The sequence below is a fragment of the Phyllostomus hastatus genome, unplaced genomic scaffold (assembly GCF_019186645.2).
Source record: "Phyllostomus hastatus isolate PE091 unplaced genomic scaffold, TTU_PhHast_1.1 phas_scaffold_78, whole genome shotgun sequence".
NCBI lineage: Eukaryota > Metazoa > Chordata > Mammalia > Chiroptera > Phyllostomidae > Phyllostomus > Phyllostomus hastatus.
Genome location: NW_025334041.1, coordinates 89,922,041 through 89,946,743, shown reverse-complemented (window position 1 = coordinate 89,946,743; position 24,703 = coordinate 89,922,041). Strand labels below are relative to the sequence as shown.

At 41.9% G+C, this 24,703-nt stretch overlaps 1 long non-coding RNA gene across 1 annotated transcript in view; it reads left to right on the top strand.

Annotated features, from left to right (window-relative positions):
- The first annotated feature begins 1,091 nt into the window (after positions 1–1,091).
- LOC123811767 overlaps positions 1,092–24,703 on the top strand; it is a 166,601-nt gene continuing 142,989 nt past the window's right edge. The window contains exons 1-3 of the long non-coding RNA XR_006784438.1: positions 1,092–1,210; positions 1,975–2,031; positions 2,701–2,896. This is a non-coding gene — a long non-coding RNA (uncharacterized LOC123811767). The remainder of the gene's footprint in view (positions 1,211–1,974; positions 2,032–2,700; positions 2,897–24,703) is intronic.

The following is a 24,703-nucleotide window of genomic DNA, read 5'->3' as shown; positions in this document are numbered from 1 at the left end:
GCAATAAGTTTACTAAGGATATACGAGGTCTGTACAGGAAAAGTCCCACCATTGTTAGCATAACGAAAATGGTTTGTGTGACATCAATGTAACCTGGCAGCCAAGGAGAGTGGACTATAATGTGCATGGGTGAGCAGTGATGACTTCACTGTACTAGTCAGTGGGGGCGGTAGACGCCACTGAGTGAGCATGTATACTGTGTGGCCATCACATTCAAAATGACTGAGTGAGTAGAGCAGTGAATCTGCATCAAATTTTGCATGAAACATGAACATTCCTCTGTGGAAACTATTCAGGCGATTCAGAAGACTGCAGCTATGGGGCAACTGGTGATTGGCAACTTCATTATGCTCATGCATCATGTCTTTTGCAGAGGTTCATAGTGAAACATCAAATCACCTAGGTTACTCAGCTCCTCTATGCCCAGATTTGACACCCCATGACTTCTGGCTTTTCCCAAAACTAAAATCACCTTTGAAAGGGAAGAGATTTCAGACTGTTGATGAGATTCAGGAAAATGACAGGGCAGCTGATAGTGATTGGGAGAACTGTGTGAGGTCCCAAGGTACCTACTTTGAAGGGGACTGAGGTGTCATTGTCCTATGTACAATGTTTCTTGTATATTATAGCTTCTTCAATAAATGCCTCTATTTTGCATATTAAGTGGATGGATACTTTATGGACAGGCGCATGTGCACACATGCACGCGCATGTGTGTGTGTGTGATGTTTTTCTTTTTAAGGGAAATTTTTTTATCTGGTCTCTATTTGCTATGCTGTTAGGAAAAGTTTTGTTTTAGTGGCTTGTGTATCTGTGTTTATGACCTTCTCCCAATGAGGCTATATAGTCTTGCACATGGAGATGGTTCCCCACTAATAGGATTTACTTTTACAAATATCTGAAAATTCTTCCAGAAGAAGATTAAATTGTTTAGCTCAATATTTAATCTGTTACTTCCTTTCTAAAGATACCCCATGGACTTTGTCATGCATTTGGCTGATACAAGAAGTATTGATCCGTCATAAACAAACAAAAAAAAAAAGCAGGAGAATGGCCAGCACAGCTTCTCCCATCCCCACCTTGTAATTAAATTTTGATTTGAGCTGCTTTGATTAATCTTCTTATTTGTGAGTGTGTGAATTCAAGGGGACTGCTAAGTTTCTAAAGTTGCTGGGCATTGCTCTCTGGTGGATGGCTCAGCTAAAGAACGGTATGATTGCATTTTTATGGTTTTCAGATATTTAATAGCTTCTTCCTGTCATTTTCTGAATGACTGAATACAGTTCAGCCCCCTGGGAGCAGTGCAGCATCTGAGAGCTGGGAAGATGACTGAGGTCTGTGTACTTGACTGATTGCCTTGGTCTTAATTGTTCTCTTAATTAGCTGCAGTAGCAACTGCATCTGGGGAGAGATCACGGTATTGGTAAACAGCTCCACCTTGGAGCTCAGGGTAATGCCTTTTGGAGTCTTGACAGTGAAGCAGCTCACGGCTGGTCTCTCAGAATCAGGGATCTGCCAAGTCGGCAGCCCCCAAGGCCAAAGCCCAGCTCCTGTGTTGTGTCACTTCAGCCCCTGAGAAGCAGACCTCCGACTGTTTGTCCTTAAACAAATTAAGTTTTAATATGCAAAAAGCTGGCTTTAGTGGGCCAAATGGACCATCATGAAAACAAAAGAAAGGGGATGGGCTGCACAGAGAAAGCCCCTGCTAGGAAGGCAGGTTTGGGAGCTTGAGGCCCAGGAATGCGGCTGCCATTGGGAGGGGTGGCTCCTCCTAAGCAATTTTCGTGTTTTTGGAAGGAGTCATGGGTGGGTTCAGCCCAGCTTGTCTCTGAGGTGTGGCTTGGACCCTGAAACCTGGCCTCACCTTATTCTCATTACCCACTTGGGATTTTTTCTTTTCTTTTGTATTTCTCCACTGAGGTGTTGCACTGACACAGGAAAGTTAACTCCCCCCCTCCCCTTGCCCCTAAATAGGAGAGAGTTCATCTAATCCATGAAGTTTGGATCCTGAAGAGTGAAAAACCCCAGGAGGTGACTCAACTTGTTTCTTTTTAAAAGTGACAGCACATTATTTTCATGGGGACCCAAAAGAGGTATTTCAGAGCTGGTAAAACCAGTTCAGACTCACATTCATTTATAGAATGAAAGAAAAATAGGGGGCCTAGGTAGCAAAGTGCAAGTTCAGCACTTAGTTAAATATTTTAAAAGGGTGCATAAAGTGGTAAGAAATTGACATGGAAATGCAGTGTGATCTTGAAAAGGAGATGAACCAGTTTTCTGTGTTTTGGAAGCAAATAATAGACACTCCATTGGTATAGGACAGACGGGCACAGGAAGTGTCTGTGAGCTCTTGGGCAGATTGTCCTCCTCTGTGTTGGATTCCCCTTTGACAGAAACAGGTAGACACCAAACACTTGCCATAAAGATCAGATGAGATGATAGTAATGAACTTGCTTTGACAGTAAAAGGAATTATTTGAAACAGGCTGCAGATAATTGTGATTATGTACATTTTATAGTCAAATTGCAGAACTCCCATGGCCATAGTGTATTTTTATTGCATTGAAAATAAGAATGCAGCTCAGATGTGGGGGCATTTTCTGTGCATGTGTCACAGTTGTATGGTTGGGTATCTCTTTTCCCATCACTCTTCCAGAAAATTACCTACTCTTAATTTAACTGTTCTGCTTCTTTCTTACAGAGCAAACATCCCCAAAAGAACAACTGCACTATTTTAAAGGTTGCCTCTGAGCCTGAACTATTAGACTGTTAACAGAAAAGCAATGCCTGGAAATTGAAATGGGTTAAACTACGAGGTTGTGGTTTGAAGTTATGTGTCATACTACTTTCAAGGCAAGACCGAAAACCAAAGTGCTAACTTCTATGGACATTACAAAGTAAGGGCTACCTCTTGTCAAAAATGTAATCAGTAATTTAACCATGATATTATGCCAATATTGAGATAACTTCTTTCCTATCACCAAAAGTTCTCCCTAGAATCTCAGCTATGTACAGTACAGTATTTTATGTCTAGCCTTTGCCTTTCTGTGGTAAAATGTTTTTTGTGGTGGCTGAGAGGGTTACCTATCTTAGCCATCTTTATATATAATCGTAGACAACAAACCCTCTTCCATATTTTTCTTGGGTCAAGGGTGGGAGAAAGTCAGAAATTTTGGTAATAGCAATATTGATTGGTAGATATGTGTTCATCATCAATATGACTAAAATACCAGCACCAGTAAAGCTCATTAAACGCACCAGTACATTGCTGTCAAGGTTTCTGCTAACAGAAGCAACCTGCAGATCCTCCTCACCAGGGATCACTCTTATAGCTCTCCATGGTTAGCATATGTTTGAACTTCTGCTTAGGATGCTTTTCTTATCACCAACACAGTATCCTACACACAGTGGTGTAGTTTGGCTATCTCAGTTCTCACCCCAATACCTTTTTCTTTCTGCTTTTTTCTACTTCAAAGGCTGCAAAAGCAAATACCAAATTCCCCTTCTTTTTGCGCTACCCACATGCCATAATTCTAGCCAATGAGATACAAGTAGAACTCTTTTATCAGCTGGGTTAGAGGTGTTCCTGGAATCACTTTTCCTTTTCTGATTAGAAAAAGGGGGGATTATGGTTGACCCATCCTTTTGTCCCTCTCTTTTTCTGCATCCTCAGAGTCAAATGTGATGCTTGTTGGAGCACCAGCCATCTGGTAGATGAGAGATGACCAGCCGATAGGCTGAGAATGGTGGAGGAGAGAGCATCCAAGGAAGCAGTGAGGGAGGGCAAGCAGAGTGTTGGCAGCAACCATTTAACCTTGTACTCCTATTACAGGAAAATAAGAAATTGCTATTTGTGTAAGTCAATTGAGTTGGGTTTTCTGATACCTGCAGCCAAAGGCATTCCTAACTGATAAAAAGGACTCTATCTGATGAATATGTAAAGCACCAAATAAGAGGCCTCAGTAAGAACTCCTGCTTTAGTTGAAACACTTTTCTCCTGTAGAGAAGTTCTTTGCTGTCTAACACAGGGCTTGACAAACTTGGCAAATGGGTCAAGATCTGCCCTCTGCCTATTTTTGTAAATAAAGTTTATTGGAACATAGCCATGCTCATTTGTTTACATATTTATCATGACTGCTTATGTTCTGCAACAAAAATTGTGACAGAGACTGTATGAGCTGCAAAATCTAAATGACCTGTCTAAATACATTTGAACTCCATGATAAGTTCCCTTTGGAATTTTATAAAGCATCAGAGCTCTGTGTTTGAACCTTTGAATGCATGACTGTTGCAGTGAGGGATGTCCAGCAGGGTGTGCGTAAATATCAGGCTCTGGTTTTCACCAGACATGAGGAGGCAGCCTCTGAAGAGCTTGCATGTGTAGGGGATACACATACCCTTAGAACCAGGACTCTGCAGGCCTGTCCACACCAGTCTTTTCTCTAATATCTGATTCCTGTAAAATGAATTCTACCTAGCCACTTGCATCTAATTCTATTCTAAGCTGATGTCAACTCTACTTACTTAGAAAAACATGTTTTCTCGTCCTCAGTGTGAGGGGACCTGAAACCCTTCGGTCACACACAGTGCTATGAGCCTGTTCCCCTTAGTACATTATTGGACTTCCTGGGTTGTCAGGTGTTTGCTGACCCTCAAGTGCAAAATTTTTGGCATCTTTTAGAAGACAGGGAGAAAATTTCTCAATATAACTGAAAACTCTAAAAACTATGTTTTAATGAAAACAGATAGAACAAAGTCAGCTCAGTTCTTACCAATTTTCACCATTCTGTCATTTCTCTCCACCCTCCAGACCTTCATCTAGCTTTAGTGTTAAAAAAATACTCATTTTCACTTTTATTTCAATGCAGGTAAATAACTGATGCATTGTTCTCTTTTTCTATACTCCCCCAAATATAACTCTGCTCTTCTTCTAACAGAAGAAATGGAAAAGGCAAAAGTAAGTCATAGGTTTTGATGTTAAGTCTCCACCTCATTTTGCTCTTTCCTATTTCTTTACTTATTGATGGGAAGGTAGAAATCCAATGAAAGTAAAAGAAGTACAGTGGGCAAAAGGACAGCTATAGTGATACAAAGATAAATTTGAGCCAGATAATGTTGGGAGTTAATCTATTTAAAGTTTCAGTCCATTAGTGGTTTCAGTTTTTGCTTCAGAGGGGCAAAAGAGAAATCCTAAGTGCCCCAGAACATCTGGAAAATGAAACTTCTGCCTGTCAAAATAAAACTGGCTGGAGGGCTAAGCAAGTCTCTACAGTCTGGAAAATACTTAGCCAAATAACTTTTTGGTAGTTCCAGGCCTCCAAAAAGAAAAGGATGAGACAATGCAAACATTGCCCTATGACTTGGGATATCAAGTTGGGGGGAACCAGTCTGCCGAATTCAGTAATCTGGATTCAAGTTCAGTCTGCTGTTATATGCTACCCAGTGACATGTTAATATATTGACTCTGGAAACCTATGCCCTGGGAGATGAATTAGACATTGTATTTGCAACATGTTTTCTGTAGAGGAAGAGAGCATTTTCCCTGTGTGCCTGAGACATTTCCAGTGCTCACGTTAGTAATGGAGGAAGGAAGATTGGAGAGGTCTGTGGAAGGCACAAGGCAAGTCTGCCTGCTTTGGAGTTTACCTGGCAGGTATGGATACTGCAAATGGAGTGAGATCTCTGCCTGAAAGAGGTGCTTCTCCATTGAGAAGTGGAAAACCTGTCTTGGTACAACACTGCACTGCATATCCTGTCTTTCTGTCCTTCACACCCAAGGCGGGAACACCTTTCCATGGTCTATGGATGGCATAATGTACCAGTGAGAAAAGAGAGACACAGAGAAGGCAAGATAACATCTAGGAAGAGCAGAGCTGGGACTCAGTTTTCTGATTCCAACCTTCTCTCTTTTTCTGCTATATGAAGTGCCTCTGATGAAGGGGTAATTTACAGCATTCCGTGTAGACTCTGAGATCTTAAGATTAAAATAAAAAAATAGAAAAAAGAAGAAAGCAGATAGGCTTACACTTGAAATTTGTTGCAGTTTAGCCTGTAAAATGTAAAGCAATAGTCTATTAGATTAACTTTGACCCTTCAGCCTACAAGTTAATGAAGACCTGAAGGGAAGGGGTGGATGGAATCCCAGGATATTTGCATCAAACCCTTGCAATTCCTTGGTTCAGCCACAGAATGTCACCTTTGCATCACATAACTCTCAGGGTAACATCATTTCCTAGGGGGTAGAAAATGGAATTTTCTTAAAGGAGCTACTTTAAAAGTAGAGAAGAATTGTCCCAATCAGTGCTTGAGTAAAGTCATAGACACCACTGGTATTTTAAACATTTCCTTTCTTCTCTTCAACCTATTTTTCCAGTTACTATTTTTATTTGTAGGAGTTCTGTGCCTGCTTTTCTTAATATCTTCTTTAGCATACGGTTTTATAAATTACATGTTTTTCTTTAAAAAATCAGAACCTATACATTGAGATTTTCTTTAACCTGCAGCCTCAAGAGATTTAATTTTAAAAAAATTTTTAGCTACCTAATACCAAGGATGTTATAGTCGTAAAAGACTGTTCAGAAAAGAAAACAAACATGAGCTTTATTAATGGTTTGGGTGTTATGAATTTCCAAAGATTGAAAATCGAAGACCTATGCTGTGGAGAAGAGGTAGTTTGTGGAGAGAAACCAGCTGGTGTGGGGGGTTAAGTGTGCATGGAAGAGTGTGCAAAGGAGGACCCCTGGTGGGAACAGTGGTAGCAGATGGGCAAGTTAACCCCAAGGATCAATGGAGTGGTCAGTCACCCAAACTACCCAAACAAGTGTTTTTGAGGTTCTTTATGTATAAGCAGTCCTGTAGTCATCTTTCCAAAAGCATGAGCATGCTGCCTCTTAAAGGAGGAATGAAGAGCTGTCAGGTCATGGGGATTTATTGACCTCCGAAGTGCTAGAGCCCCAGGGCCTGCTGGCATCCTGGCATTTGCCACCTGGATATGATGGCTCTAGCCTTTACTCTTCTTCTGTTCTCATTTCATTCTCTGCTGTTGGTTGGGAGGAAACAGCCCAGTGGCAATGTTGGTCCTTCTAGGAAGTGCAGACCAAATTTATCATTTAACATCGATCATTTCTCCATTCTTCCTATTTTGCACACATCTTCCCTTACAGCTGCTTGGATTAAGAATATTCCTCAGAGACCATGGTGTTCATGGCCTCTCATCACTTCTGGAATTCATGCTCTTTTTGGGTGTACTTAGTTCATTTCATAATTGGACTCATTTCAGCAGTAGTTCTGGCCAATAACTATTAATTACCACTTTGCTCTCCTCTTCCCATAACAATTATTAATTAAATGTTCAGAGAGTCATAATGAGAAATTAAATGCTGTGTTAATGTTTTAGGAAGCAGTGTCCTTTGGTCTAGCAGGTCTACCTTCTGTTCCAAAGGCAAAACAGCATTCACTGTTTAATTCACAAATATTTATTGAGCTACCTCCAGGTAGAAGGCCCCACGCCAGGCGGCTGGCATACAGAATTGAGGGCTCGTGCTCTAGGGGGGATCTTCAGGTCATGGTGTGGGCTTCTTTTTGATCCAACCCTTAATTCTTGTTGTTTCTCCTTTCAAAGTGGTGTGATCCCATGCAAGATCAGGTCCAACTTGCCCTCCACCCTCATTACTTACTGTTTCCTCCCACAACCTTAAGGGCACTTGGGTTAATTGCTCATTTATGAGTTCCTATGGAAACCTTATATAAACCTCTATTATAGAACTAATATTCTGTCTTCATTTTTTTTAAAGCTCAGCTGCTTCTCTCACCCTCAGAACATTTTTCCAAGGTTGAAAATTACATCTTTATTTGTGTATCACCAGCCCCTTGCCCAAGGCTTAGCTAACACATGGTGTTTGGTAAATATTGAAGTTTTGCAATTTCAAGTAAAGATCATCTGCTAGGCACAGGCTCAGTTCTAGGACAAACTTTAGAATCAGGGCAAAGAGGAAAAGTCTGGACCCAGGGAGTAAACTGGGCAGGGTCTTAAAGGTGGCCTTCCATGCAGGTCAAGGTTCTATTCAATCTGTCCCTTATGTGGAGCCAGCCCACTCTACTGCACAGCAAAAGAAACACAGACATTTTCTCTTAATCTGCCTGCCATCTTCTCACTGTTCCTTGCTGTCATTTTCTATGGCTTTCTAATCCCTTGGCTGCAAGCTTCAGCTCTAAACACCTACCTCAAGGCTTTCTTTCTCCATAAACTGCTTGGATATGATTTTCCTTAGCAGTTTGACACCTAGCACTCTCCCTTGGACATACTCTGGTCCTTAACCTCTGCTGTGGGATCCTAGGACCAAGTCCCTGCTGACTTGAACCCAGAGTGGTTAGCCACCTCTAAGAGAGGATTTCAGGGGGCTGGTAAAGCCATGATGAACCAATCAATTATCTAGATGCTCTGAATTTCCTCTCTTAACACACAGCTTTGAGAATGGCCTCCAGAGATGTTTGCTGCTTTGATTTAAAATGCAAAAGTCATGGAATGGGGTAGTTTATGTTTCTAGCATGTATAATGTACGTGAAAGAATTTGGAAGAAACTTTCAGTTGGTAGGAAGAAGAGAGAGCTTGTGGTTGGTGGGCAGGTGGCGGGATTCGCTGTGGAGAAAGGATTTATTGCAGTGTGGCAAAGGGCCAAGAAGATGAGTGCCACCCATACTACAGAGGCAGTAGATACCAGTGGACATCTGTAGTGTTTGCCACTTGATACCCATTCACCTTTTCTTCTGGTAAAGTACTGTGATTCTCCTTGAGAACTGTTGCTCCCCCAGTGCCAGCCTATAAAGTTTGAGTGGTGTTGCCCCGGACAGTGCGGCTCAGTTGGTTGGAGTGTCATCCTGTAAACTGAGAGGATGTGAGTTCGACTTCTGGTCAGGGCATATGCCCAGGCTGTGGGTGTGATCCCCTGTTGGGGTGCATGTGAGAGGGCAGCCAGTCGATGTTTTGATATTTCTCTCTCTCTTGAAGCAGGGGGAGAATGTCCTTGGGTAAGGATTAAAGAAAAATACCCGTGTTCTTTATGTCAGTAAGTGTATTAAAAAAAATAGCTTGAGAGGTGTTGACTCCACCACAGGGGTTGGGGCAGGGAGTGGGGGCTACAGCACATGTGAGCCAGGCTTGGCTAGCTGTATGTTCCATCTCTGGCCACTGATACGGTGCGGTGAGAGTCAAACCCAGGGCTTCAATCATTTGGGGAAAATAATTCCCCCTTTTCTACTGGGTTTCTGGTTATGAGTATATGAGCCTGGAGAAGGCCACCACTATGTAAGAGATTCCTGGGAGTGAAGTCCACATAGGTGAGAGCAGATACCAGCAATGGATAGACTCAACATCCTTTGGGGCATAGAGCAAGGCATGCTTTTTGCATCCCAACTATTCAGCTAATACATATCCTTTTGGTTTCACTAGTCATTTTCTATCACTTGCAACCAGTGGTGTCCTGATTCACAGAGGAAACCTCCCTAAGTTTGAAATCAGAAGACCTGAGCTTCAACCCTACTTCTATCACAAATTGGCTATGTATTTAGCTTCCTAGAGCTTTGGTTTCTTTTATCGGTAAAACGCAGTGAATGATGCCTGTATTCCAGGTATATTAGAGTTCTTTGTAGTAAGCTGCCAAACATAACTCTAGTTAACTTTCTTCATTGGAAGGGTATTGGCTAACTTGTAGAATTGAGGACAAGGCTGAGGAACCAGGACTGGAAAATGGGCAGAGACCATAGGAACCAGCAGCCAGCACCTCAGCTGAGGTGCAGTTGAAGGAACGGTGCAGTTAGAACGCTGCTGCCTCTGGTTGCCCTACTGAGTGATACCCCAACTGTCCGACGATGCTCGGCTCTCAGGCCCATTTCTCTTGGTGCCACTAGCTCCACATTTAAAGCCTGCTTGGGGCTAGACAGTGAAGGGTTTTTTTAGAAGGGGAGAGGCTTGGATGCTGAACAGCCTAAGAAAATGACAAAAGTTCATGACGAAGAGCTGCTGAGAGACTTGCATGGAGTGAAACTTCGAAGGCCCATCACTATGCTCAGTCAGTGTTTGTTTCTTTTTTCTATTTCTACATTTCTGCCCAGGGCTGGAAGTCTCTCTGCCTTTAGAGAAGTGTCTCCAACCAAGCTCCAGATCTAACAGGCTGGAGCAGGCTAAATAGCAGATTCCCTCCTCTCCGCACTAAAATATCCAGTGACTTTTCCTCTCACTGGGGACCTCGTTGTTCTGCTGTTTGCCCAGTTTTCCTTTGCTGTGTGTGGTCTCAGCTGCTCCCCTAAAGGGTTAGGTTCTTGATGGCATATTCAGCATCTATGCGTCCATGTTTATTTACTGATTGGTTCAAAGTTAGGACTGGCTGGATGCCTGTTGCCGGAAGAGAACATAGGTGGGAGGTAAATTTGTGCCAGTCATTGTGCCTGGTGTATCTGTGTCTGTTGAATGGATGGGTGGATGACACTGGCATAGGAGGCAACACCCAGCACCCTACTGCAGCTCTAAGGCTGCTATTTATTCCTATAAGTGGGATCTGGTCCTGTGCCACTTATTAAATCTCTCACTCGTTGCCACCAGGTTAATGTAAATGATAATAGTGATGGGTTACTGAGCTTTGCCTAGCCTCAGGTAAAAGGCAGAAGTGTGCACTGGGGAAGTGAGTACCTCTTTGTAGGTGGGCACATGGAGTGGGCAGGCCATTCCAATAATAGGCATCTAGGTAGACCTCCTATGTGCTGGGTACTGATGTCCACGGTGACAGAACTACAGTCTGTGCTTTTGAGGAACTCAGAGTCTAGTGAGCTCACAAAACTTGACTTCTTGGATGCTCCAAAATTAGTCCTCAGCACAGAGTGTGTCCTTGGGAAGTATTAAAAAGAGGAGGAAGGATTTCCATATTGCTGACACTGTTTGTACATTGAGGTCTTTTTTAAGTTCCAGAGGATTCTGTTGGAGAAAGGATCTCTTAACCCTTCTTTTCCCTAATTCAGGTCAGAGGCTTCTCAGACAGTATAGTCTTCTCATTTCCTGACATGTCTAACATCTCTCAAGGTAGACTATTACCAAAGTTCTAGAACTTAATCTTGCCCGGGCCTTTTTTTTATTTCCACAAATTGGTACTTCCTCTGCATGCGTGTGTGTGTGCACGTATGGGTGTTCATGCATGGAGATGGTGATGTTTGGGGGAGAGGGATGGAGACCAGGGCCAGCAACAGAGAGAGCAGGATAATGTGCAACTGTTAGCTCTTTTTTTTCTAACTCACCATTAGTGACCCTATTAATGCTTTGTCAGTTTACTTAATTTGTGTTAGTCTATTACCAGGGCCTTTAAATAGGGGCCTCAAGGCCTTCTGATTCCATGAGTTCTGAGAGCCTGGAGGGGCCCCACCAGATAGATGCGGGTGGAAGGAGATTCTTTCCAGACCTGCTCCCCCACTGTAACTTCCAGTCTGCCTTTGATGATGAGCCTCTCGAGTGTTCTATGGGGGCTGCCCATTTATTAAAGGGGATAATGCATTTTCCTCAATAGTGACTTTGGGGGGAAATTCATTCTCCTCCTGTGCCCAGTTCAGTGCCCCAGGTTTAGGAGATATTCAAAAACACATTGCTCATCGCTGCTGCTCATCTGCCCTATGCAACAGCTTCACAACCTGGCCTTCTGCTTCGTGGGTTTTCTATTCTAAGGTTTTCTCCCAAACACACTCAACTGTTCCACAATGCCAGAAAGGTTATATGGTTCATGCATCAGGCATGTGATTTGCTGATCCCACGATTAGACAGGCACACAAACCTCAGTGCTATTAAAATGAACCCTGAACTCAGCCTTTGGTTGCTTCTTCCTACACAAATCTTCTGGGCACATGTGAATGGAATTAATCCTCAGATCACTCTGGTCTGCAGCACACTTGGTGAATACTTCTAAATTTGTAGTACTGTTGTGATAGTAGGCAGCCCAGGTTTCTGTGATCAGAGGTGCCTTCCTTGGGCCAACAGTTCTGAGGTAAGAGGTGTTTCATCCTTAGTGTCATTGTGGTTTATATGTAAAACTTGGGGGAAGATTTCTTGATTATATTTTTCTCTAATTTTGTTCTTTGTTGTCTTGGAAACTAGAATAATAATCCTAATGTCTGTGTTTGTATATTCTTTGGAGAATATTTTATCACAAATCTTTTCCAAGAATGCCTGTCTCACGATGCACTGATTACTCTTCAGTGTCTTTCTTGTGTGTGTGTGTGTGTGTGTGTGTGTGCATGTGCACACGTGCACATGTGTGCTTGTTTTCTGCAGTCTGGAGAAAGAAATGTTAGCATGATGTAACCAGCCCACGGGTTGAGGATCAAGAATACTCAGTTAATACAGGGGATTTAACCTCACTGGCATTTAATTTTCCAGATTAAATGGACTGGATGATTTCTATAAGCTCTGAAGTGCCATGATCCTAAACCTGAATTAAGTAAGAATGTGCCATTACTTGCTGTGATTCTTTCTTATAAGAATCTTCTCCATCATGCATGGGAAATTTCTGATTCTTCATTCTTTCATTGACTGGAATATTTTCATTTCCTGAAATATGTTGCTTTGTTTATCTCACTCATCAGAATTTTGGGGAGAGGTGAGTGCTGCCAAGGAGACACATGATGCTGGCAGAAGGTCGGTGCCATCCCCAGGCATTATTTTACTGTGTGTGGGACAAACACCATGGAGGGCCCTTCCTCTGTTCTTTTACAGATCTCTATAGTATGCATTTCCTCTTTCCTGCAACTGGCTCCCCTTGTCCCTCCCTGCCATTTATTGACTGGAGGAACTTCAGACTTCCCTGCAGAAGTGAGTCCTCATGGGGCAGGAGAGCCATGAGGACCTCAGGAGGGTTTAGCATCCAAACACATTGCCTTGGACTCCCTAACACATGCCGCAGTGATGCTTCCTTCAGTCTTGACTTTGGAGTCATTTGATTCTGCTATGGGCCACATGTGGTGGCTGGGGAGAGACCTTTAAGGCCTATGGCAGAACAGCTCCTCCTTGGCCCGATCTCATGTACACCTCAGAGCAGGAACTGGAATATCAGCTTCCCCGAGGGTAAACTTACCTTGCATCATTGGTCAGGAAAATCAGTATACATAAGAGAGCATTATTCCTTTATTGTAACATTTAGGTAGAAAAAAGAAATATCAAAACTTTATGATTTGACTTTAAATGATAAATGTACATTTGTTATAAAATAGAATAATATTTCTGATGATGTCATACCATTTGTTAAAATGTCAACACACTTCTTCACTGGGTGGCAAATAGTTGCTGCCTTGAGTTTGCCGTGTGGCCGTGCTGCCACAGCCTCCTTGATTATCACTCCCAGCCACCCCGCCCACACTGCCCATGATCCTGGTATAGCATGTGGCCTCCAGCACCTGCTACAGTTCTAAGACTGCTGTTCCTTCTTCTGTATGGGTTCTAGTACCATGACACTTGTTAAATACTCATACTTTGCCACTAGATAAGTGGACATGATACTAGTAGTTATGGGTTGCTGAGCTCCCACAGTGTGCCCGGGACTACCTTATAAACTTTGGAGGGAAGTGGTCCAGTCTTTCATCCTTAGGATGTGGCACACATAAGCACTCAATATTTTCTCAGTGGTAACCATCTCATTTGACCCCATCGGTGATATTTCAACACAAGTATTTTTAATTCCATTTCCTGATTGCTAAATAGGAGTCCTAAAGAACTCAAATAGCATGACTTGAGTCCACCAAAGGGATGATGGAATGGCCATTTCAACCCAGGAATGTCACATCAGGTCCAAAGACTCAGCATTGCTGGAGTGCTGTGAGATGTTCTGAAACATCTCAGGTCCCTGCTAAATCCAATTGTCCCTATTTTTTAGGTAATTTGGTTTTAAATTCCCTGTGAAGGATGGGTGGGAGGTAGAGGAGTATGTATATAAAATGGGGTAGGAGGGAGGGGCTCTAAGATTACCCTCTCCCTTTACATTGAAAGGTACAACCACTATGGAAAACAGTATTGAATTTTCTAAGAAAACTAAAAATAGATCTGTCTTTTGACCCAGCAATTCCACTGCTAGGATTATATCCTAAGAACCCTGAAACACCAATCCAAAAGAACCTATGCACCCCAATGTTCATAGCAGCACAATTTACAATAGCCAAGTGTTAGAAGCAACCTAGGTGCCCATCAGTAAATGAATGGATCAAAAAACTATGGTACATTTACACAATGGAATTCTATGCAGCAGAAAGAAAGAAGGAGCTCCTACCCTTTGCGACAGCTTGGATGGAGCTGGAAAGCATTATGCTAAGTGAAATAAGCCAGGCGGTGAAAGACAAATACCATATGATCTCACCTTTAACAGGAACCTAACCAACAAAACAAACAAACAAGCAAAATATAACCAAAGACACTGAAATAGAGAACAGGCTGACAGTGACCAGAGGGGAGAGGGGAGGGAATTTCAGGGGAAAAGGGGAAGGGTTTACAGGAACAAGTATAAAAAACACATGGACAAAAACTACGGGGGGGTGGAAATGGGAGGGAGGTGGGGGCATTGGGTGAGTGGGCTGGGATGGGAGTAAAGGACGGAAAACTGTACTTGAACAACAATTAAAACAAATAAATAAAAAAAGAAAGACCCTTCCTACAGAAAGTAGAGACAGAGAGAGATTTGTATGAGAAAAGACCAGGTAGAAATTAGCCACAATACAACCATACCTGCTCTCCTATTAACCCTATATGGATGCAGGGAGAAGGGACCATCAGTTTTCCAGAGGTACTAATGGTTTCTAATGAAGACAAGGACTGGGTGTTAAATAAGGCCAGAGCAGTTGGAGGAAGCTGCTCGGAACATGGAGCCTGGGGTTCCAAGAACAAACATCTTCAGCTTCTGAGTTTGTGTAAACCTCTTGGTGGATTGTCCTGACTTATTTGTGTCCCCAGAGTTGCACAGAGATAGGGAGCACAGACCTGGGTCTACATTTTAGCAATTACAGTTAATAAAATTCATTAAAGGGTGATAATGTCTAACTGTCTCATTTTTGAACTTTTGTGTTGATAGGCATAGATATCAGAAACACTATTTGTTAACCCATAATAATAACTATCATTTATTTAGCAAGTACTCTGTCCTGGGCTTTACATATTTTGATCTCATTTAATCTTTACAACTCTTCTGTGTGATCATTATTTCAATTGTGGAAGATTGGCTCTCATTTTTTCACCCCCCCTGTGGCTTTACAAAAACTTTATGAGGGGGATGATACAGTGCATTTTCTTCCTTTTGGGCTTTAGGTTAGGTTATGTGACTACTTTGGCCATGTGACTACTCTCAGCAGACATGACTTGAACAGGGACTTTGGATGTGCTTGCACAGTTTGGCTTCTCCCTCTGTATTCCTGTGGCTTGAAATGAGAACATTCCATGGGCTGCTGCTGGTCTAAGGAGAATGAGGAAATGTGGACCCAACCCACAGCCTAGAACCAAGCTCTGCTGACCCCAGCCTGCAACTACTGGTAGGACTGTGAGCAAGAGAGCCAATGTTTTTTAAAACATGGAGTTTTTGTTATTATTTGTTATCCAGCAAAAACTGACTGACACAGAATCATAATTTCTAAGAGTGGATGCTGAGGTTCTAAGAATTTAAGCAGCTTGGCTAGAATCACTGTGAAATAGCACAATAGAGAGAGGCTAGATTCAAACCATGGTCTACCTCATTTCAAAGCTACATTATTGTTTGGAAAAAATACCCATATTAGAGCAAGCTTAAGATTAAGTAAGATAATGAATATTTTAGAAGTGCCTCCCCAAACCCTACACCTAAGAGAGGGAAGGTCAGTGAGTTAGAGTGTGGTTGTCAGAGGGAAGCTGATCTGCTTTGAGAGTGTGGTTTCTTAACATAGGAATGAGAATGTTGCTGGAGATATTTTAAGTTGCTACGGCCACTGGCAGCTCTGAACTTCATTCACCTAGTGTCATCTGCTTCCCTTGCTAGGTCTTCAGCAAATCTCTTTCCTGAATGTTTAATATACTGGAGGCTTATTGAGATTCTACATGGGGAGCCTCATTTTTCCTTTATTAATTGTAATGAAAGTTATTTTCTTGTCTTAAATATAAAACCTCCCTCTGTGGAGTTATGGACCTGTTATAGATGCAGAGAACCCAACACTCCTCTGGCATATTATAGCAAGTCTAGGAAGGAGGCAAAGCAGGAGCCATTTAATCAGAATTAAAATGTCAGATGAAATTCCTGAAAGCTTTCTAATGGAAAACTTGAAGTGAACCAAATTAAGAAGCTAAAGCTTGGCTGCTATTGTCAAATCATCCCGACAGGGAAGGGCCCAAGACACACAAAGGAGAAAAGAGGAAGAGGAGCAGTTAACTAGGATAAGACATAAAATAGTGGCGGGGCGGAGGGCCAGAAGGACAAAGGCAGGTTCTGAAATCCAGAGACAAGGTCTGCTGGGTGGTCAGTTACTTTTATGGCTTGCCAGCAAGATGCCCCATTCAGTTGGTGCCCCAAATGTGTATCTTTAGAACTGAGGACACATCCTTAGGACTGACCTCAATTTGAAGGAACGATGATAAGAGCTCAAGTCACTTTCCTGTTGAGCAGCAGCCAGCCTTGCCTTTGTGTCCTGGCACCAAGGGCAAATTTACTTTGGATGCGTTTACCCAACCGCTGTCCTTAGCACTCTCTTTTACCTAAAGCGTTTAAAATTAACTCTTTTCAGCCTGCATGCAATCATCCTGCAAGTCCCGATTTAATCTTGGCTGACCTTCCCCCATGACTATCTCTTTCAAGGACATACCAGAAAGGTATGTTGGCCCAATTAAGCTCATGCGAGGCAAAAATCCTCAACAATAAAAATAAAATGGAGTATTTGCTGTGTATATTCTAGGTAGGTTTTCTAAGCCCCTTGTTTCTCACATTTCTACCATTTTTTTCTGAGGCCATTTCATACTCCCTGTCCTCGTTAGCAGAGTACTTATGAATCTCAAATCAGTCCAACAACAGGTTTGTTCACTTTGGGACCAAACAAGAATAACTGGAAATAAATTTTCGGTAGATAAGAATAGCTGTACTCACACACTGCGGTCCTTCTGCCACTACCCAACCAAGTGTGGCACCATCAGAAATATTGAGCAAACGTGGATGTCCTCTCCACCATTAACCTGCACATCATGTCGAAGTGGGGTCTACATACTTGTACAGTTAATCCCAAATAATTGTTCTGAATGTGTCCAGAAACTGTCAACCGATTCAAACTACCTACCTATTGCTGCAGCCAATCTTAATTCCTGAAGCGTTGGCCATAAATCCACATTGGTGGTTATCTTTTGGATTATCCTAATGTCTCAGAAATCTCTGATTGGCAGCCCAGAATCTTCCATAGATGACTTAGACTGGAGCTATAATATACAATGCCATGGTTTACATTTGCCTGAGGTGCAACTTGAACTACTGGTGCTTGGATAAGAAGTTCTGGATGTGGGTGGACATGTCTGTAAGAAATCTGGCTGGGTGAGGAGTCATCCCTGCAGAGCAGCTCTACCTTGGTGACAGAGCCATTGTTGCGAAAAGACCTTCAGACATGAGGTTGGTCTAAGTAAGATTTTGAAAAAGCTGTTTGCCATTGGCTCTCTCATAGCCACTTTCTTTCCTCCTTTTTGACCCCTTGATTCCTTTTTCCTGATGCTCTGAACTTTCAGGTTGTCTCCTGGTTATGCTTCTTCTCCATTTGGCTTGTTTGCTTTTAAAACCCACAAACCCAGAATTACTTGATTCCTCATTCCTACACACTTTCATCTAAGTCCCTATTAATCATTTCAGTTGCTAGTGCTTAAAAGAGGTTACAGTTCCCCTATCTCACTTGGACTTCACTTCCAAAGAGAAGGTTTTTGGCTGTGCATGGTTTGATGAGGCTTGAGGGCATTCACTGAGTCTCATTTTCTAAGAAGTATAACCTTATCTAGAATGAAGTAAATGTGCCCACCTTGTGGCAGCTGCCCCATTTGTCTTTTTGGATACAATTCCTTCCTAGGGTCTAGAGAGGTAAGGCAGGGCTGTGTGAAGACTGCCTGCTTAGAGGAAAGCCTGTTAAGCTCCAGCTGCCTGTTTCTCTTTCTCCCTGTATAGCCTGTTCTTTCACGCTCATTCTGTTAGAAGACTGGAGGTAAAAGGTGCCCTGTTTCCACTACAGAATAGATGCCCCTCTTCCCATATCCTTTAAAAAGCTAAGTGGAAATTAGGATAATATTCAGAGGGAAGAAAGCCACTTCATTTAGCCTGTCTCATTTCACCAAGAAGATGTCTGTCAGGCAGTAGAGCTCACAGGGATTGAGTTCCACCTTGGAGATTGGGGCCAAAGCCCAGGCTGCTAACAGAGGACAAATGTCCTCACTGTTGTCCTCTGTGCAAATATGTCTCTGCATTCCTCCCAGGGTGGCATGGTTAGCTAAAACTGGGGCTTTGGGGGCTCCCAAGCCTCCTTGAACAGATGCCTTAACTTTTGAAGATTAGATGATTATGGACATGTTCATCTACAGCTTCATCTCTTTGTCTTCCCCATGGTCATTGGAAGTAGATGTAAGAAACTTAGAAAACTTTTATAACTTCCTTGTGCTAAGATCTGAATGGTTAAAAGTCTACTCCTGAAAGTAGTTTTAATTTTAAAGTGTCAAGAATTAACCTTAATTTTTATTTCATTTATTTGAGCTACAGTGCACACGGAAGGGAATAATTTTGGGAAGAGTCAGAATTCAGGCCACAGTAGCCTATTTTAACATAAACCATATGTCAATTTGCAATACAAGGCTAGCCCTTCATTTTTGATTACCCTGAGTAGGGACTGTGTTTTACAAGCTTGGGGAATGATCATCTTTAAATAAAATTCTGCCTTTTGGCTATCTCACACACAGCAGGATTTCATTGAGGGGCTCCTGGTGTAAGTGTGGAATAATGTGGATGGGGTTGCAGAGGATTTACCATCCTGTCTTTCTTTATGAGAAGAAGAACCTTTGGTACTGGGTTAAAGGCAAATTGTTCCTTTGAATCTCAAGTCTTAATTTCAGGGAGTTTTCAACATGCCTAAAATGTTTAACTATTAAAAGGCAAGCTGAAATCTTTTAAGCTTTTAGATACTTCAACAAATGAAACTCACTGTTTTGTAAGTTTTACAGTCCTTGTTGAATAGTTTAGAGTGGTTGAATTGTTTAAGCTTATTATTTTTGGATAATCCTATGCACTTTCCTTAACCTTGTAAAGTGTTCTTCTTTGGTCTAACAGGGTTTTTTAGCCTTGCCTTTATTGACATTTTGAGCCAAATAATTCTCTCTTGTGGGGAAGGGGTGCTATGCTGTGCATTATAGGAAGCTTAAGCAGTGTCCCTGGCCTCTATCCCCTAGATATCAGTAGCATACTCCACCCACCCCTAGTTGTGACAACCAAAACTATTTATCAAAATTTTGTCAAATTTTGACATTACCAAAATGACCCAAGTTGAGAACCACTTGTTTATCGGTTCCCTCTGAAGAGTACCATAGGGAAGAGCCATCTGTGTTGTAGAGATGTTTTTAGCTCTGTTGGCATACTCCTGATCAGCTGAATGATGAGCTTCCTGCTGTCTTGGATGCCCCCATAAAATGGCACTCGTGCTGGCACAGACACACCCACACGAAGAATGGTTGGGGGGCTCATGTCTTTAGAATTGCTCGCACCTGGCACAGTGTCATGGGCAAAATTATTTAAGCATCTTAGGGAACAAGGTATTAGTTATTCCCCAGGAGCAACACACAGGGTGGTGTGGCTGAATACATGTCACATAATCAGATTTTTAAAACTCCAACTCATCAATTGATGACGATAATATACTTGGGCATTGCCCATGTTGTTAACCTCAGCAATCAAAATAAAGTAATTATACTAATTATAAGCCTCTCAAAACCCAGCTCAGTGTCCTTGTGCATGAGAGGCAAGCTGTGCCAGTCACTTCATGGGGCTCTGATACCCCATAAAGGTTTTAGTAGCTCATCATGAGGCCAGAATAGTCTCTCTGTCAGAGAAAGGAGAATTAGAGGTGAGGCCGTGGAGAGACTGATCAATCTCTTCATTCGGGAATGGCCCCACACTCTGGAAATACTTGCAAGAAGCTGGCTGGGCCTGATGGTCTGGAACCAGAGATTGAAGGCGCCCCCAAGCCCAGCGAGCTGTGACTGTCCCAAGTGTTATGGCTGACAGAGTCAGTCATCCGCTCAAGCCAGATTGCTGAGAGGGCATTAAAGGAAGATCAGTAAATGCACGGTTATTGGAGACCTCTCTATTGAGAATTGAGGTGACAATGTGCAGACCTACAAGGTATCCACATTTTATTACCAAATATCTTGAACTGACAGCCAGGCTAAGTGAGTAAAATGTGGTAAATCTGAAACTATTCATGGTAAAGAGATACCTAGTTATTTAGTCAGAAATGGATATACCATCAGATGTGAACACTCAGTGCTGGGTACACTGAATGGAAATTTGGATAATTGTAGAGAGCATTGAAAAAAAGGAAAGAAAGATATGAAGTTTGAACTGAATTCTCATAGGTTTTGCAAACCATGGCACCCAAAGATTGTTTATAGGAATTATACCATGGCTTTAAATTTCTTTTATGCTCTGACCTAATGAAAGACATCCCATTTCCAAAATTTTCTATCCTACAATAATTAGGCCATTATACCTTACCTCAACAGCCAAATGACGTGTCAGGCCTGAAATAAGTGCATAAAGCATTTACTATTGGATTGTTACAGCAGTAGGAAAAATTACTTAGATTAATTCATATCATAGCAGCAAAGGGGTAAATGGAGTGAAATGTAGTCAAACAGAGGGACAGAAATTTGGCAAAGCTACCAAAAGCCTTGGAAGACTTATGTGGTATAAAAATAACCATGGATCTGACAGACTAAACAATAAAATTGCTCAGCTAATTAGTATCTTACATTGAGTGACTTAAGTGAAGATAAGTTGATAGGAATAATTGACAAATGCACACAAAAATTAACTCAGTATTCAAAACATTACAGAAATAGAAGGAAATTTGGGATTTAAAAAATTAAGATAAGTAATTCCAGGAAAACCAAATAAAATATTCTTGGACTGACAATAGCACCAATTAGCTCTCACTGTGTTCCTCAAATATGATGTGTGATTGAATTGTTGGCAAATGTTTGCAAGATTCCTAATACCAAATGGCTGCAGCATTGAGGTAGCGAGAGACCCAAAAGGGGCAGATGAACCAGAATGGCCAACCTATTGTCATACCTGAACAGGAGGTGGTTGAAGCCATACCAATAACAACTCACTAGAAAGCTGTAGGGTCTGACTTGCAAATAATCTAGTTCAAGAAGCTCCCAATAATACGTGACAGTATTACAAGATGTTTCTTGCAAACACCACATCAGTCAGACATAAAGGTTGATTCATGACATCTGGAAACAGCTGCCTTTTACTGAAAGATAATGAAATTTCAAATTGTGTTAAATATAGCCTGATAATATGCTCACCTGCCATCTATAAATCACTGGCAGACATTTGGGGCTGAGCAAAATTTCCTCACATTATCAGAAAAATCAGGTTATGACTAATAAACAGAAAGTATGTTATAATTTGGACCAAGAAGTAACAACTATATCCCAAAAAAGGTCAAGGACAGTGAAGTCCATTAGAACCATCTGAGAATGTGATTGTGGTTGCTCAGAAATAATGGGGCCTGGGATTCCTTGTCAATGAGCTGGCCTACAATACTGCTCTTTAATGGTTGTCTCTTTGGGGAGAAACCTGTATAGCCCAGAACCAGATCAACATCCAGAGTTACCACCCAGAAACCTGGTATTTTTTTTTTTATTTTAATCATGGTTCAAGTACAATTTTCTGTCCTTTACTCCCATTCTATTTACTCCCATTCTATCTACTCCCATTTTATTCCCACCCACCCACTCTTCCCCACCTCCCTCCCATTTCCACCCCCCCCAATTTTTGTCCATGTGTCCTTTATATTTGTTCCTGTAAACCCTTCCCATTCAGAAACCTACTATTAACCCTGTGTACTTCTGTTTCATTTTAAACATTAATCACTGGTAATTATACACATAGCTTTTTTTCCAGAGCTTAAACTTAGAAGTCAGGAATAATTGCATTAAATAGAAGCCCTTCTGTGTGATGTTTCTAAAGGTAGTATGCTTCACTAAGTCTTATCTCCCTCATTGTTAAAATGGGGATGAAAACGGTGCCAACATCTTTGGAATTATTATAAGGTTTGGATCGGATTAAAATCACATACTGCATTTAGAATGCTTTCTGGCCGCTAAAATTCAAAATCTTCCTAGGTAGGGAATGTTGTATGTCATGAACAATACATTTTCCTAAAGCATACCTGTCCTGTTTCTTCTGTGGAAAGTGGGAAAACCTCTGCAGGCTTGTGGGCTGGTGTTGAGTCTGAGCTCATTGATTCAGACCAAAAATGGCTGAGTTGTCAGCTTCTGTGGCCAGAAACCTCAGCCTGAGGAGTGAGTGCTGATCATCAGGACTAGTTGATGAATAGAAGAACAGTATAAGGGTCAGAGCCTAGGGGACACCTATGGGTAACACCATGGGCAAGAATAAGAAAGAATTCGAGAGCTGGGAAGTCAGGATTGGGGTGGGAAGTAGAGTGTGAGGTGGGAAAAAGCTGGCATCCAGGAAAAAGGCAGGGGTGCCAAGATGGTGCTGTGACACAGAAGTGGTTAATTGGCTCCAAGTGCGTAATTGTGGTAGACAGTGTAAGTCCCAGGACTGGCCTCTAGCAAGTCTTTATACCATTTGATTGGTTGTGTAATAACAGGGTTGGCTATATATTACTTTGAAAATTCTCATACCCTTTGTTCTAGAGATCTTTTTATCCAAATGTAACTATCTTGGTATGATCTGAAACCTAGTCAACTGGCCTTTTGTTTATTCAAGACTGCCACTGTAGCAGAGACAACTAGATGCTCACCAAATCCATTTCCTCTTCTTCCTGAGCATATGGTTCTAATGCATTTCCCAGCCTTCCTTTCAAGCCATGTAACTGTGTTCTAGCCAGAGGAGTGTGAAGAGAAGTGGTATGCACCTCTTCCGGGCCTGGCTCTTAAAATCCTCCTGGGTGCATCTTCCAAGCTCCCTTGCTCTCTGACTTGCTAGAATGACATGGACTGTTATGGTGGCTTTGGAATCACATGTTGAAGATAACAGAACGTGAGCAGAGAAGGAGCCAGGCCCCTGATTTACTCCTTGGAGGATAGCCACTCAACTGCTAAATTGAGCTGCTACATGAGTTTATTTCTCCAAGCTAGTGAAAAGTAGGGGTAAGTGTATTCAATCAATTCTATGGAGATCCAATGAAGATTCTGGAATTTGAAGGAACCCGTAAATAATACCCCTCTCTTCTTTGCCTGAATTCAGAGCCAACTGAAAATCAGTAGAGGAACCAGTTGGATGGAAACCAAATGGGCTTGCTAATATGCTTTGCTGCCCGCTCCCCAGCGTAGACCCTAAGCTCACTCATTTAAATGCAAATTAGCATTTTTAAAGCAAATATACTCATCTAGGATTGCATCATTACTCTGGTCCAAGGAAGAGGAAAGGAAAGAAAAATTCTCAGGGTTCATAGTTCTTTCATAACTTAGAATCAGGCCAGTATTTTTATCTTTCATCTGTGAATGGTGTGTTGGTAAGGGGTGACTCCTGAGACCAGAGTTTTAATCTAGTGGATGTCTCTTTACATGTGAACACGGGGATTGAAGTGCATGTCTACAAACCACACATGGTCTGATGGGCACAAAACTCATTTCTTCTGGAACTCACTTTATCACCATGGCTTTTCCACGAATCCTTTTAAACCAACCAGAAGTGCCTTTGGCTTTTGTCTCCTGTCCATCTTTATTTGGGAAAGTCATTCCCTTTATTGACCAGGGTGTTGTGTCAGAGATGTTTGGACACCAGTGAGAAAGGACACAAATCTCTTTGTCAGAGTAGCTGAGTTAATCTTCAGAACTAGAAGATGTTCAGGTAGGTTACCTTCACAGTCTGCCATATCTATACAACCTGGGTGCTGATGGATTTTGTCATTGTCCTGTGGAGCATTTTCCATCATGGTTATGATTGATTTGGGTCATCATGTCAATTTTGTATGTGGAAATTGGCTATTAATAAGGTCCCAAAGTCAGAATAGGTGATGAGATATGTCACCCAGTCACATAAAATAATGCAAATTTGATCTCTCACTCAGTTATTAGAGGATCTTTCACTTTATAAATCCTCTAGCTCTTTGTTTTGTTGCCAAGTGGAATGAAACATTATTATAGCTTTCAGCTGGGGAAAACACCATCAAATTAAAGGCTATACTCCTAAAGCAGTGACTGCTTCAGGAAGACTTGCTTGGTCTGTTGTAATCATGCTTGTGGACCGAATCCCTAAAGGATAAAACTAAATAGCACCGACTTTGGGTTTAAGATTAGACATCAAGACCAATATTACTTCATAAGCCATTTGCTGTTCATGGGTAACTTTGAGCTCTCTGCCAACTCAAAAGCATAGCGATGTAGCTATCAAGCAGAAAAAGAAACTTAGAGATGATCTGCAGTTGGAGTGGGGTATCAGTGAATGCAAGTCAGTCCA